Source organism: Alexandromys fortis, unplaced genomic scaffold (assembly GCF_014885135.2).
Source record: "Alexandromys fortis isolate MF-2015 unplaced genomic scaffold, M_Fortis_MF-2015_v1.1 scaffold_161, whole genome shotgun sequence".
Classification (NCBI taxonomy): Eukaryota; Metazoa; Chordata; class Mammalia; order Rodentia; family Cricetidae; genus Alexandromys; species Alexandromys fortis.
In genome coordinates, this window is record NW_026068073.1 from 2,572,716 (window position 1) to 2,584,148 (window position 11,433).

Here is an 11,433-nt window from a genome sequence, read left to right on the forward strand (position 1 = left end):
GGTCTATTAGCTCAGGTTTATTATTAACTAGCTCTTATAACTTAAATTAATCCATAATTTTTATCTATGTTTAGCAACATGGCTTGGTAGCTCCTCTCAGGAGGCATTCTCACCTTGCTTCTTCTGTGTCTGGCTGATGACTGCATTTCACTCCTTTCCTCTTCCCAAAATTTTCCTAGTCTGATCTTCCTGCCTAAACTTTCTGCCTGGCTACTGGCCAATCAGTGTTTTATTAGACCAATATGAGTGACAAATCTTTACAATGTACAAAACCATTATCCCACAGCAGTTTCCCCTTTTTTCCTTTCAAAACAAGAATGCTGAATCTAATATCCTTTCTTTACCTTTTTTCCTGACCATTATCCATAAAAATTTGTAACCAACACTCTAAACAAAGACAAACATCCATAATCCATTCTTTGGAAATGTGGGCAGAGTTTTCTAGGCTACTTCCTGCTGATTAAAAGCACTAATAATCTTATGGGGAACCCAAAGAAAATTTAGGATTTTGGTCAAGTCCTGACTGGAGTATTCTGTGAGGCTTGCTCATCTCAGCCAGCAGCCTTGAAGCTGTTCTGAAAGTAGAACTCGGAGGATACTGCAGCAGAGGTATTCTAAAATGTTGTATCTGCTGGGCTATCTGTTCCCATTGGAGATTTTTCAGGAGGTCTTCCTTGATCAAACCTGATTTCTCTTAACCCCGAATGAAACCACAGCCTTTCATTTCCTGTGAGAAATGAGAAAAACCTCTTCTCCAAAATAATGTATTTTTGGCTTAAAATTTGAAGTTAGGCATTTTCAAAATATATAGGTTGGAGTAATCCAACAGAATTTATAATTAAATGTTTTTAGCACCTGTTACTCTTTCCTCAGCCATCAAAGAAAACACAATAACATATAGTATCCAGATTTTCTATGTATTTTCCATCTTTACATGGCTTAAAAAAAAACCTCTATTTTATTTTTTATTTTTTTATTTTTTATTTTTTATTTTTCCATATAAAGTGGAGTATTGTTCTTTTGAGCTCTGTGAAGAATTGTGTTGAGATTTTGATGGGGATTGCATTGAATTTGTAGACTGCTTTTGGTAAGATTGCCATTTTTATCATGTTGATCCTAGCTATCTATATATTATTATAGCTATCCTAGCTATCTATTATATTATTATAATGTAAATAATAAAAACACAGAAACAGATATTGGGGTTCAAGTTGAAGATTAGAAAAGCAAAACAGCCAAGCCACTAGAGAAGACTTTCTCTATCACAGCTGGGTGACAGCAGACTGATCCCCGAGCCTCCTCCTGTTTTATATTGCCCTTTAGTGCTGGGATTAAAGGTATATGACTCCCTAGTACTGGGATTAAAGGTGTGAACTATCACTACCTGGGTCTGTTTCTGCATTGATCTTGTGTAACTCTGGGTGACTTTGAACTCACAGAGATCCATCTGCCCCTGTTCCCAAATCTTGGGATTAAAGTTGTGTGACACCACTGCCTAGCATCTAGTGGCTTAGTTTTACCCTCTGACCTTCAGGCAAGCTTTATTTGTTAAAACATAAATAAAATACAAATATACTTATCCAAGAGCATTAAATATCTTTCCATTTTTATTGTCTGATATCTTCTTCAATTTTGTTCTTCATAGACTTAAAGTTCTTATTGTTCATGTCTTTCACTTCTTTGATTAGTGTTACCCTGATATAGTTTGTATTATTTGTGGTTATTGTAAAGGGTGATGCTTCTCTGATTTCTTCTTGGTCCCTTTATCATTTGTATACAGTAAGACTACTGATTTTTTGTGTTACTCTTGTATCCCACCACATCACTGAAGGTGTTTATCAGCTGTAGGAGTTCCCTGGTAGAATTTTTGGGGTCACTGAAGTATAGTAATATATGTTCTACAAATAGTGAAAGTTTGACTTATTTTCCAATTTGTATCCTCTTGATCTCCTTTTGCTCTAGCTAGAACTTAGAATATTTTATTAAAGAAGTATGAAATGTTCCCTCTATTTCTATTTTATGGAATAATTTAAGAAGTATTGCTATTAGTTCTTCTTTGAAAGTCTGGTAGAATTCTGCACTAAAACCATCTTGCCCTGGGATTTTTTTTTTTTGGTTGGGATATTTTTAATGACTGTTTGTATTTCCATGTGGGGGGTTTTAGATGTATTTGAACTGATTATCTAATTGTGATTTAATTTTGGCAAGTGGTACATATAAAAATTGTCCATTTCTTTTAGATTTTTCAGTTTTGTGGAGTACAGGTTTTGGACGTATGACCTAGTGATTCTTTGTATTTTCCTAGTATATTCCCTTTTTATTTCTGATTTTGTTAATTTAGATATTCTCTTTCTGTGTTTTAGTTAGTTTGGATAAGAGTTTGTCTATCTATTGATTTTCTCAAAGATATAACTCTTTTTTCATTGATTCTTTGTATTATTCTCTTTGTTTTCATTTTTATTGGTTTCATTCCCCATTTTTATTATTTCCTGTCATCTACTCTTCTCGGGGTGTGCTTGCTTCTTTTTATTCTAGAGTTTTATGGTGTAATGTTAAGTGGCTAGTATGAAACCTCTCCAGATTCTGTATGAAAGCCCTTAATGCTATGAGTTTTCCTCTTGGCACAGTTTTCATCCTGTCCCATATGTTTGCATATGTTGTACGTTCATTTTCACTGAATTCTATGAAGTCTTTAATATCCGTCTTTATTCCTGCCTTGACCCAGTGGTCATTCAGTTTAGAGTTGTTCAATTTCCATGAGTTTGTAGGTTTTCTTTTGCTTCTGTCATTGTTGAAATCCAGCTTTAATCTGTGGTTGTCTGATAGGATGTAGGTGGGTTATTAAAAAAAATATTGTTTTTGTAAAGACTTGCTTTGTGACCAAGTACATGGTCAATTTTGGAGAATGCTCGGGGGAGGGGGTTGCTAAGAGGAAGATATATTAGTTTGTGTTTGGCTTAAATGTTCTGTAGATTTCTGGTAGGTACATTTGGTTCATAGCATCTGTTAACTCCATTTATTTTATTTTATTTATTTATTTATTATGTATGCAATATTCTGTCTGCATGTATGCTTGAAGAGCGCACCAGACCTCATTACAGATGATTGTAAGCCACCATGTGGTTGCTGGGAATTGAACTCAGGACCTTCGGAAGATCAGGCAATGCTCTTAACCACTGAGCCATCTCTTCAGCCCTAACTCCATTTATTTTTCTGTTTAGTTTATGTATGGGTGACCTGTCCACTGATGAGAATGGGGTATTGAAGTCTCCTGCTATCAATGTGTTAGGGTCAATGTGTGATTTAAGCTTTAGTAATGCTTTTTTTTTCTCACAAATTCTTGCATTTGGGCACAGACATTGAGAACTGAAATGTCTTTTTAATGTTTTTTTTTCTTTGATGAGTACAAATTATCCTTCCCCATCTTTCTGATTAAGTTTTGTTTGAAGTCTGTTTTGTTATATATAAGAATAGCTATGCCAGATTATTTCTTGGAGCCATTTGCTTAGAAAACTATTTTCCAAACTTTTACTCTGAATTAATGTCTATATTTGATGCTGAGTTGTGTTTCTTGTATGCATCAGAAGGACAGATCTTGTTTTTACATACAAAGTTGTGTTTTTTTTTTAATTGAGAATTTAAGCCCATAGGTATTGAGAGATATCAATGATCAATGATTGTTAATTTCTGTTATGTGGTTGCAGCAATTGTTGGTGGGTTTTTTTTTGTGTGTGTGTTTTCCTTCTTTGGATTATGCTGCTATGAGATTATTTATTGCTTGTGTTCTTGTGGGTGTAGTTAAAATTCCTTAGGTTGGAGTTTTCTTTCTAGTACCTTCTGTAGGCTTGAATTTATGGATAGGTAGTATTTAAATTTGACTTTATCATGAAATTTCTTGTTTTCTCTATCCATGGTGAAAGAGTGTTTTGCTGGGTGTAGTAGCCTAGGATAGGATGACATCTGTGGTCTCTTAGAGTCTGTAGCACATTGTCCAGACCCTTCTGACTTTTAGAGTCTCCACTGAGAAGTCAGATGTAATTCTGATAGGTTTGCCTTCATATGTTTCTTGGTCTTTTTCTTTTGCAGCTTTTAATATTCTTTCTTTGTTCTGTGAGTTTAGTGTTCTGGTTATTATGTGGTGAGGTGATTTTATTTATTTATTTATTTATTTATTTATTTATTTATTTATTTAAGATTTCTGCCTCCTCCCTGCCACCAATCAAGTCCCCCTCCCTCATCAGCCCAAAGAGCAATCAGGGTTCCCTGACCTGTGGGAAGTCCAAGGACCACCCACCTCCATCCAGGTCTAGTAAGGTGAGCATCCAAACTGCCTAGGCTCCCCCAAAGCCAATACTTGCAGTAGGATCAAAAACCCATTGCCATTGTTCTTGAGTTCTCAGTAGTCCTCATTGTTCGCTATGTTCAGCAAGTCCGGTTTTATCCCATGCTTTTTCAGACCCAGGCCAGGTGGCCTTGGTGAGTTCCTGATAGAACAGCCCCATTGTCTCAGTGTGTGGGTGCACCCCTCGCTGTCCTGAGATCCTTGCTCATGCTCTCTCTCCTTCTGCTCCTGATTTGGACCTTGAGATTTCAGTCCGGTGCTCCAATGTGGGTCTCTGTCTCTGTCTCCTTTCATCGCCCGACGAAGGTTAATATTCAGGAGGATGCCTATAAGTTTTTCTTTGGGTTCACCTTCTTATTTAGCTTCTCTAGGATAGTGAATTATAGGCTCAATGTCCTTTATTTATGTCTAGAAAGCAAATATGAGTGAGTACATCCCATGTTCCTCTTTTTGGGTCTGGCTTACCTCACTCAGGATAGTGTTTTCTATTTCCATCCATTTGCCTGCAAACTTCAAGAAGTCCTTGTTTTTTACTGCTGAGTAGTACTCTAATATGTATATATTCCATACTTTCTTCATCCATTCTTCAATTGAAGGGCATCTAGGTTGTTTCCAGGTTCTGGCTATTACAAACAATGCTGCTATGAACATAGTAGAGCATATACTTTTGTTGTATGATAAGGCCTCTCTTGGGTATATTCCCAAGAGTGGTATTGCTGGGTCCATGGGTAGGTTGATCCCGAATTTCCTGAGAAACCTCCACACTGCTTTCCAGAGTGGTTGCACAAGTTTGCATTCCCACCAGCAATGGATGAGTGTACCCCTTTCTCCACAACCTCTCCAGCAAAGGCTATCATTGGTGTTTTTGATTTTCGCCATTCTGACAGGTGTAAGATGGTATCTTAAAGTTGTCTTGATTTGCATTTCCCTGATCGCTAAGGAAGTTGAGCATGACCTTAGGTGTCTTTTGGCCATTTGAACTTCTTCTGTTGAGAGATCTCTGTTCAGCTCAGTGCCCCATTTTATAATTGGGTTGATTAGCCTTTTACGGTCTAGTTTCTTGAGTTCTTTATATATTTTGGAGATCAGACCTTTGTCAGTTGCGGGGTTGGTGAAGATCTTCTCCCAGTCAGTGGGTTGCCTTTCTGTCTTAGCAACAGTGTCCTTTGCTTTACAGAAGCTTCTCAGTCTCAGGAGGTCCCATTTATTCAATGAGGCCCTTACTGTCTGTGCTGCTGGGGTTATACGTAGGAAGTGGTCTCCTGTGCCCACGTGTTGTAGAGTACTTCCCACTTTCTCTTCAATCAGGTTCAGTGTGTTTGGACTGATATTGAGGTCTTTCACCCACTTGGACTTGAGTTTTGTGCATGGTGATAGATATGGGTCTATTTTCATTCTTCTACAGATTGACATCCAGTTTTGCCAGCACAATTTGTTGAAGATGCTCTCTTTTTTCCATTGTATACTTTTAGCTCCTTTATCGAAAATCAGGTGTTCATATGTTTGTGGGTTAAAGTCAGGGTCTTCTATTCGATTCCATTGGTCGACTTCTCTGTTTTTATGCCAATACCAAGCTGTTTTCAATACTGTAGCTCTGTAATAGAGTTTGAAGTCAGGGATGGTAATGCCTCCAGACGTTCCTTTATTGTATAAGATTGTTTTGGCTATCCTGGGTTTTTTGTTTTTCCATATAAAGTTGATTATTGTCTTCTCCAGATCTGTGAAGAATTTTGATGGGATTTTGATGGGGATTGCATTGAATCTATAGATTGCTTTTGGTAGAATTGCCATTTTTACTATGTTGATCCTCCCAATCCAAGAGCAAGGGAGATCCTTCCATTTTCTGGTGTCCTCTTCTATTTCTTTCTTCAAAGACTTGAAGTTCTTGTCAAATAGATCTTTCACTTCCTTGGTCAGGGTTACCCCAAGATATTTTATGCTCTTTGTGGCTATCGTGAAAGGTGATGCTTCTGTGATTTCCCTCTCTGTTTCCTTATCCTTAGTGTATAGGAAGGCAACTGATTTTTTGGAGTTGATCTTGTATCCAGCCACGCTACTAAAGGTGTTTATCAGCTGTAGGAGTTCTTTGGTAGAATTTTTGGGGTCGCTTATGTATACTATCATGTCATCTGCAAATAACGAAAGCTTAACTTCTTCCTTTCCAATACGAATCCCCTTGATCCCCTTATGTTGTCTTATTGCTATTGCTAGAACTTCAAGCACTATATTGAAGAGGTATGGAGAGAGTGGACATCCTTGTCTTGTTCCTGATTTTAGTGGGATGGCTTTGAGTTTTTCTCCATTTAATTTAATGTTAGCTGTCGGTTTGCTGTAGATAGCTTTTATTATATTTAGGTATGACCCTTGTATCCCTATTCTCTCCAAGACCTTTATCATAAAGGGGTGTTGAATTTTGTCGAATGCTTTTTCCGCATCTAATGAAATGATCATATGGTTTTTTTCTTTCAGTCTATTTATATGGTGGATTACATTGATAGATTTGCGTATGTTGAACCAGCCCTGCATCTCTGGGATGAAGCCTACTTGATCATAATGGATAATTTTTCTGATGTGTTCTTGAATTCGGTTTGCCAGTATTTTATTGAGAATTTTTGCGTCGATATTCATGAGTGAGATAGGCCTGTAATTCTCTTTCTTGGTTGGGTCTTTGTGTGGTTTTGGTATCAGGGTAACTGTAGCTTCATAAAAGGAATTTGGCAATGACTTTTCTGTTTCTATATTGTGAAATACGTTAAGGAGTATAGGTATTAGCTCTTCTTGGAAGTTCTGGTAGAATTCTGCGTTGAACCCATCTGGTCCTGGGCTTTTTTTGGAAGGGAGATTTTTGATAACAGTTTCTAGTTCTTCGCGACTAACAGGTCTATTTAGATCATTCACCTGGTCTTGGTTTAGCTTTGGTATATGGTACTTATCTAAAAAAATGTCCATTTCTTTTGCATTTTCCAGTTTTGTGGCATACAGGCTTTTATAGTAAGATCTAATGATTCTCTGGATTTCCTCTGTGTCTGTGGTTATGTCCCCCCTTTCATTTCTGATTTTATTTATTTGCGTGTTCTCTCTCTGTTGTTTAGTTAGTTTGGATAGGGGTTTGTCGATCTTGTTGATTTTCTCCAAGAACCAACTTTTTGTTTCATTGATTCTTTGGACTGTTTTCTGTGTTTCTATTTTGTTGATTTCTGCCCTCAGTTTGATTATTTCCAGTCTTCTACTCCTTCTGGGCACCTCTGCTTCTTTTTTTTCTAAAGCTTTCAGGTGTGCCATTAAGTCCCCAATGTATGCTTTCTCTGTTTTCTTTAAGTGGGCACTTAGTGCTATGAACTTTCCTCTTAGCACTGCTTTCATCGTGTCCCATAGGTTTGAGTATGTTGTCTCTTTATTTTCATTAAATTCAAGGAAGACTTTAATTTCTTTCTTAATTTCTTCCTTGACCCAGGTGTGGTTCAGTAGTTGACTGTTCAGTTTCCATGAGTTTGTCGGCTTTCTGGGGGTAGCATAGTTGTTGCCATCTAACTTTAATCCGTGGTGATCTGATAAGACACAGGTGGACACTGATATTCTTTTGTATCTGTGGAGGTTTCCTTTGTTTCCGAGTATATGGTCAATTTTTGAGAAGGTTCCATGAGCTGCAGAGAAGAAGGTATATTCTTTCCTATTTGGGTGGAGTGTTCTGTAGATGTCTGTTAAGTCCATTTGCTTCATTACCTCCAATAATTCTCTTAATTCTCTATTAGGTTTCTGTCTGATTGACCTGTCCATTGGAGAGAGAGGTGTGTTGAAGTCTCCTACTATTAGTGTGTGTGGTTTTATGTCTGCCTTGAGTTTTAGAAATATTTCTTTTACATAAGTGGGTGCTTTTATATTAGGGGCATAGATATTCAGGATTGAGATGTCATCCTGATGAATTGTTCCTGTTATGAGTATAAAGTGTCCATCTCGATCTCTTCTGATTGATTTTAGTTTGAAGTCAGTTTTGTTGGAAATTAGTATGGCCACACCTGCTTTTTTGTTAGGACCATTTGCTTGAAAGACCTTTTCCCAACCTTTTACTCTGAGTAGATGCCTGTCTTTGTGGTTGAGATGTGTTTCTTGCAAACAGCAGAATGTTGGATCCTGTTTTCGTATCCAATCCCTTAGCCTGTGCCTTTTTATAGGTGAATTGAGACCATTAATATTAAGTGATATTAGTGACCAGTGGTTGTTTACTCCGGTTATTCTTACTGTTTTCGGTAGTAGAGTTTGTGTGTGTCCCTTCTTTGAGTTGTACTGGTGAAGGTTCGCTAGATTCCTGAGTTATTGTAGTCAGTGTTGGCAATGTTGGATTCCTTGGGTTGCGATTTTCCTTCTATTACTTTCTGTAGCGCTGGATTTGTGGCTACGTATTGTTTAAATTTGTTCTTATCCTGGAATGTCTTATTTTCTCCATTGATAGTGAAAGATATCTTGGCTGGGTATAGTAGTTTGGGTTTGCATCCATGGTCTCTTAGTTTCTGTAGTACCTCTATCCAGGACCTTCTGGCTTTCATGGTTTCCATAGAGAAGTCCGGTGTAAGTCTGAACAGTTTACCTTTCTAAGTTACTTGCCATTTTTCCTTTACAGCTCTTACTATTCTTCCTTTAATCTGTATATTTTGTGTTTTTATTATTATATGGCGAGGGGATTTTTTTTGATCCAGTCTGTTTGGTGTTCTGTATGCTTCTTGAATATTCAAAGGAATATCTTTCTTTATGTTGGGAAAGTTTTCTTCCATAATTTTGTTAAAAATATTTTCTGGGCCTTTGAGCTGTGACTTTTCTCCTTTTTCTATTCCTATTATTCTTAGGTTTGGTCTTTTTATTGTGTCCCATATTTCCTGAATTTTTGTGATGAGAATTTGTTGGCTTTGCTGTTTTCTTTGATCAGTGTGTTTATTTTCTCTATGGTGTCTTCAGAATCTGAGATTCTTTCTTCTATCTCTTGTATTCTATTGATTATGCTTGTTTCTGTAGTCTCTGCTCGTTGACCTAGATTTTCCATATCTAGCTGGTCCTCAGTTTGTGTTTTCTTCCTTGCTTCCCTTTCAGTTTTCAATTCTTGAACTGTTTCCATTACCTGTTTGATAGTTTTTTCTTGGTTTCCCAGGGTCTCATGTACGTATTTACTCATTTCTTCAAACATTTTGTTATACTTCTCATCCATTTCTATAAGGGCATTTTTTACATGTTGTTTAAGGGACTCTATTGCTTTCATAAAGTCAATTTTTTCCACTTCTTCTGTGTTAGGGTGTTCAAGTCCTTCTGTTGTAGGATCATTGGTTTCTGGTGTTTTCATGTTGATTTTCAGATTGCTGGGTGAATTCTTGCCTTGGCGCCTGCCCGTCTCCTCCTATCGATGCTATCTAATGGGTCTTTTAAAACAGGAACAGGTTTTCCTACTGGCCAGGGGCCCCCGCTTACAAAATGCCTTCTCTCCATTTCCTGGGTCCCTCTGCTGACCAAGATCTCTTTCACCACTCAGAAGGGTCTTCAGGACCAGGACCAGGCTCCCTGTTCACCAGGGATCTCGCCAACAAAAGGCCTACCCCTCTGCAGGCCAGCCACCAAAACAGAGGAACTTCTGCTGCCCTCTGCCCCAGCTCCCTATCCAGCGCCCAAACAAGCTAAACTGGATGATCCCTTGGCCGCGCAGAAGGGAGTGGGAGTGAAGGAGGCCCCTGGGCGCAAGCTGGGATATGCCAGGGAGAGAGAGGTCGCAACAGAGGAGGAGCAGCCCCAGCAGAGGGGGTCAAGAGGGTCGGGGAATGTCCCCGCTCCATTTCTTGTGTCCCGCCGCGGGCCAAGAACACTCTCCCAACTCAGGGTGGTCTGCAGGGACAGGACCAGCCTCCGCGTTTGCCCGTGGACCTCACCAATAAAAGGTCTACCACTCTGCAGGCTAGGCCCCCAAAAACCTACTTGATTTAGTTGTAGTGTGGTGATCTGCTCTCAGTGAGGGCTTCACTGTTTCGTGCTTGGACTATCCCGCATCCGCCGCGTCTGTTCTGGAGTTATATTTAGGAAATGGTCTCCTTGTCAATGCGTTTAAAGCTACTTCCCACTTTCTCTTCTATGAGATTCAGTGTGGCTGGATTTATGTTGAGATCTTTGATCCATTTGACTTGAGTTTTGTGCATTGTGATAGTTATGGATTTATTTGCATTCTTCTACATTTTGACATCCACAAAATTGGAAAATCTAAAAGAAATAAACAATTTTCTGGGTAGGTACCACACGCCAAAATTAAATCAAGTCCAGATGAACCGTTTAAAAAGACCTATAATAGGACATAGAAGCAGTCATCAAAAGTCTCCCAACCAATTAAGGCCAGAGCTGGATGGTTTCAGTGCAGAATTCTACCAGAACTTCAAATAAGAGCTAATACCTATACTTCTCAAATTGTTCCACACCGTAGAAACAGAGTCAAACGTTGTCAAACTCTTCCTATGAGGCCACAGTTGCCCTGTTACCCAAACCATACAAAGACCCAACTAAGAAAGTGAATTTACAGACCAGTCTCTCTCATGGATACTGAAGCACAAATGCTCAATAAAATACTGGCAAACCATTCCAAGAGCACATCAAAGAAATTATCAATCATGATCAAGTTGGCTTTATCCCAGAGATGCTGGAATATTCAACATATGAAAATATGATGTGGGAGTGTCATATATTAATCTGTTGATTTCATTGGTTAAGTTATAATAAACCAGCTGCTTGGCCTCATGGCTTGGAACATAGATGGGAGGAGTAAACAGAATAGAATGCTGGGCGGAAGAGGAAGTGAGGTCAGACTCTGCGCTGCTTCCAGAGGGACCGGACAGACCCGACAGCTCTGCTGGAGGAGAGACGCCATGCTCAGCTCTCCTGGGTAGACGCATGATGGACGGAGGCTAGAATCTTCCCGGTAAGCGCACCTTGGGGTGCTTACAAACATCATTAGAAATGGGCTAGTCCAGGTGCGAGAATTAGCCTGTAAGGGCTAGGGTTCATGGGCCAAGCAGTTCTTAAATGAATACAGTTTGTGTGTTGTTATTTCGGGCATGAGCTAGCCAAGC